A 5,000-nucleotide genomic window follows, 5' to 3' on the forward strand; every position below is an offset into this window, starting at 1 on the left:
GTTGCTAACAGCGCTCTCTATGAGAGGCCCTCGCATATAAACTATACGAGGAAAAGGCGATAGAGTTGTTTGAATGTGGGCAGGTTCATCGACAAGCTAAGTTGATCACATTCTTGTTGTGGCATCCTACTAGAATTGGTCACGGTCTGCACCAACTCTCCCAAGTTGGCCAGACTTAAAACTAGAAATAAGGTTTGCAGCTATGTGAACCTAGAAACTGTAAAGGAGTTGAAAGAACTTAAAGGAATTGAAAGAGGCCTTGAGGTATATCCTCTTGGTAAAAGACCCACAAAAGCTCACAAAAGTGGCTTCGAAGGCAAAACTGGTTCATCCAAAACAATTGGAGAGCTTAAAGCAGAACCAATTCGAATGAAACACTATTGGTGAAACTTCATCATGAGAACGTCACAAGCTGATCACGCTCTATGATATGACTAGTATTATGTTGCTTCTAGTAGGCTAAGCGCAAGCCGAAACATCAACATGTGAAAGTCGTAGAATTTTGCAATCAAACTGTGGCTAGTACTGTGATGTTACTAGTAACCTGGTGTTCCGTCATATGGCCAAGAGAGCATTTGAAAGGCGAAACTTCTGCATGGGAAAGCTGCATCATGATCAAAATTTTATATCGAGTATTATGTTGACGTTAGTAGGCCTTGGCCGAAAACGCAGCATGTGAAAGGTATAGATAAAAGTTATTGTTGCAGTCAGTACTGTGTAGTTACTAGTAGCTGGATTTAAGCTCAAAATGAGACACTGTTGGTGAAACTTCATCATGAGAATGTCACAAGCTGATCAAGCTCTATGATATGACTAGTATTATGTTGCTTCTAGTAGGCTAAGCGCAAGCCGAAACATCAACATGTGAAAGTCGTAGAATTTTGCGATCAAATTGTGGCTAGTACTGTGATGTTACTAGTAACCTTGTGTTACGTCATATGGCCAAGAGAGCATTTGAAGGCGAAACTTCTGCATGGGGAAGCTGCATCATGAACAAAAGTTTATATCGAGTATTATGTTGACATTAGTAGGCCCTGGCCGAAAGCGCAGCATGTGAAAGGTATAGATAAAAGTTATCGTTGCAGTCAGTACTGTGTAGTTACTAGTAGCTGGATTTAAGCTCGAAATGAGACACTGTTGGTGAAACTTCATCATGAGAACGTCACAAGCTGATCACGCTCCATGATATGACTAGTATTATGTTGCTTCTAGTAGGCTAAGCGCAAGCCGAAACATCAACATGTGAAAGTCGTAGAATTTTGCGATCAAATTGTGGCTAGTACTGTGATGTTACTAGTAACCTTGTGTTACGTCATATGGCCAAGAGAGCATTTGAAGGCGAAACTTCTGCATGGGGAAGCTGCATCATGAACAAAAGTTTATATCGAGTATTATGTTGACGTTAGTAGGCCCTGGCCGAAAGCGCAGCATGTGAAAGGTATAGATAAAAGTTAGCGTTGCAGTCAGTACTGTGTAGTTACTAGTAGCTGGATTTAAGCTCGAAATGAGACACTGTTGGTGAAACTTCATCATGAGAACGTCACAAGCTGATCACGCTCTATGATATGACTAGTATTATGTTGCTTCTAGTAGGCTAAGCGCAAGCCGAAACATCAACATGTGAAAGTCGTAGAATTTTGCAATCAAACTGTGGCTAGTACTGTGATGTTACTAGTAACCTTTTCTTACGTCATATGGCCAAGAGAGCATTTGAAGGCGAAACTTCTGCATGGGGAAGCTGCATCATGAACAAAAGTTTATATCGAGTATTATGTTGACGTTAGTAGGCCCTGGCCGAAAGCGCAGCATGTGAAAGGTATAGATAAAAGTTATCGTTGCAGTCAGTACTGTGTAGTTACTAGTAGCTGGATTTAAGCTCGAAGTGAGACACTGTTGGTGAAACTTCATCATGAGAACGTCACAAGCTGATCACGCTCTATGATATGACTAGTATTATGTTGCTTATAGTAGGCTAAGCGCAAGCCGAAACATCAACATGTGAAAGTCGTAGAATTTTGCGATCAAATTGTGGCTAGTACTGTGATGTTACTAGTAACCTTGTGTTACGTCATATGGCCAAGAGAGCATTTGAAGGCGAAACTTCTGCATGGGGAAGCTGCATCATGAACAAAAGTTTATATCGAGTATTATGTTGACGTTAGTAGGCCCTGGCCGAAAGCGCAGCATGTGAAAGGTATAGATAAAAGTTAGCGTTGCAGTCAGTACTGTGTAGTTACTAGTAGCTGGATTTAAGCTCGAAATGAGACACTGTTGGTGAAACTTCATCATGAGAACGTCACAAGCTGATCACGCTCTATGATATGACTAGTATTATGTTGCTTCTAGTAGGCTAAGCGCAAGCCGAAACATCAACATGTGAAAGTCGTAGAATTTTGCAATCAAACTGTGGCTAGTACTGTGATGTTACTAGTAACCTTTTCTTACGTCATATGGCCAAGAGAGCATTTGAAGGCGAAACTTCTGCATGGGGAAGCTGCATCATGAACAAAAGTTTATATCGAGTATTATGTTGACGTTAGTAGGCCCTGGCCGAAAGCGCAGCATGTGAAAGGTATAGATAAAAGTTATCGTTGCAGTCAGTACTGTGTAGTTACTAGTAGCTGGATTTAAGCTCGAAGTGAGACACTGTTGGTGAAACTTCATCATGAGAACGTCACAAGCTGATCACGCTCTATGATATGACTAGTATTATGTTGCTTATAGTAGGCTAAGCGCAAGCCGAAACATCAACATGTGAAAGTCGTAGAATTTTGCGATCAAACTGTGGCTAGTACTTTGATGATGCTTGTAGCCAACCGAATTGGTTGAAAAGCCCAATAAGTAAGCTAACTTGGGAGAGCTTGTTGGAAACCAAATGCTACTAGATTGGTCCAAATACATCCTTCAACAGGGGATCACTTGGCTCGCTTTACGAAGAGGAGCACAGCTATATGTGTTAATTCGGTATGAATCGCAAGATTTGTTTACCGACCTCTCTAACGCAAAAGGCGGTCTCGGCTTCGGCTGTTGACTGCGTCCGATTCAGGGTTATATAACTCTCGATTGAACACATTGATGTTCTATTGTTGGTGCTTCCAATAAAATTGGAACACTTAAAGCAGAACCGATTCAAATAATAGCATTCTGATCAATGATTGCATTCCTTGATCAAGAACTGCTGGAGTCATTGTGATGGCGAATTTTCTTCATAAGAAAATTGCAAAGAGACGGAACTTAATGAGACTAGTATTATGTTGTTTCTAGTAAGCGGAAGCTGAAACAGCAACATGTGAAAATCAAGTTTTGTTCAATGATCTCGAGGCGATAAGTACTATGAAGCAACTAGTAGCCTAAGCATGACTCAGATTTGAGACAGTCAAAAAGACTGGCGAAACTTCTTCACATGAAAGTTACATAGAGAACTACAAATGTATACAGCGAGTATTATGTTGTTTCTAGTAGGCGAAAGCTGAAACATCAACATGTGAAAGTTGTCTGCAAACTGTAGAACGATATGTGATTAGTACTGTGCTGTTACTAGTAGCCAGTCTGACTGTAGAAGCCAAGACAAAGGGAAACTAATGCATCTGAAAAGGACAAGTTATGGAAAGGTATGCACGATAAGTATTATGTTGTTTCTAGTAAGCGGCAGCTGAAACATCAACATGTGAACGTCGTTGTGTACAGTAACCTAGAACTATATAGTCCTTAGTAACGTGCATTTACTAGTACCTGTAATTGGTATTCAGACTCAGGCAGTTTGGAATAGTTTGGCAAAGATGCACCAGAGAAAACTGGGATTTGATACAGAAATTGTTGAATACAAGTATTATGCTGCTTCTAGTAGGTTGAATCCGAAACATCAGCATGTGAAAATTGAAAACATTTCTGGTTCGAATTGTCACAAGTATTTGGTGATCTGAGTAGCCAAACTCACTACAACGCCAATTGAAGGCAAAAATTCTCAACGGGAAAAGCTATTCTCATTGAATGAGCTAACAAGACGAGTATTATGTTGCTTCTAGTAGGCGAAAGCCAAAACATCAACATGTGAAAGTCTTGCTGAACAAATTTAATGTTGTTGAGCTCAGTACCGTGTGAATTAGTAGCCATAATTGGCGAGCGAAAATTGAACTGGCGAAACTTCGTCTTTGGAAAATTGCAGATGCCGAGCACTTATTTTGCAACGAGTATTATGTTGACTGTAGTAAGCGAAAGCCGAAACAGCAACATGTGAAAGCTGTTGAAATTTGTGGTCATTTTGCAATAAGTACAAGGAGTGTAACTAGTAGCCAGGTCAAAATTTGGGATAAGAATGAGCAAAAATTCTGCATGAGAACAGTTGAAATTATGAAACTAAATTACAAAGACTAGTATTATGTTGTTTCGAGTACGCGAAAGCGGAAACATCAACATGTGAACGTTTGTAACGAAGTTTCGTTAATTTTCAGCCTAGTACTGAGCAAGAACGAGTAGCCTCATCTCCAATCCCACGCAAAATGTAGTGAAATATGTGAGTGAACCTTATTCACGGTGAGGGTTTCCCGAGGTCTGTATTGCAGCGAGTATTATGTTGCTTCTAGTAAGCGAAAGCTGAAACAACAACATTTGAAAGTTGGAATTAATGACTGAATGGAAACTTCGACCTGTGTTTGATAGTAGTAGCGAACAAAACTGCTGAATCGGTTTCTGTCTCATATTGGTCAGTGAACCAATTAAGAGACAATCAACTACATAACCTGAATTGGGCGAGAGAACCCCCTTAACTTAAGCATATCAGTAAGGGGAGGAAAAGAAATCAACTGAGAATCCCTTAGTAATGGCGAATGAACAGGGAAAAGCTCATCGGGAAGAGAAATGGCAACATTTCTCGGTGTCCGGTATGGTTTGATGCTAGACTGGTGAATTTGTCCTGATGTCTACTGGAAAGTAGCATCAAAGAAGGTGAAAATCCTGTAAAGGTCATTTTCGATACCAGTCATAATGGCTCATTCCTATGA

The 5,000-nt window shown here is 40.3% G+C and overlaps 1 non-coding gene and 1 pseudogene across 1 annotated transcript in view; both read left to right on the plus strand.

Annotated features, from left to right (window-relative positions):
- The first annotated feature begins 2,899 nt into the window (after positions 1-2,899).
- Positions 2,900-3,051, plus strand: LOC142355260 (5.8S ribosomal RNA; annotated as a pseudogene).
- Positions 3,052-4,734: 1,683 nt separating this feature from the next.
- LOC142355263 (large subunit ribosomal RNA) overlaps positions 4,735-5,000 on the plus strand; it is a 3,522-nt gene continuing 3,256 nt past the window's right edge. Inside the window, exon 1 of the ribosomal RNA XR_012761183.1 lies at positions 4,735-5,000. This exon is cut by the window's right edge and continues 3,256 nt beyond it. This is a non-coding gene — a ribosomal RNA (large subunit ribosomal RNA).

Source organism: Convolutriloba macropyga, unplaced genomic scaffold, assembly GCF_964194025.1.
Source record: "Convolutriloba macropyga unplaced genomic scaffold, txConMacr16.3 SCAFFOLD_1578, whole genome shotgun sequence".
Classification (NCBI taxonomy): Eukaryota; Metazoa; Xenacoelomorpha; order Acoela; family Convolutidae; genus Convolutriloba; species Convolutriloba macropyga.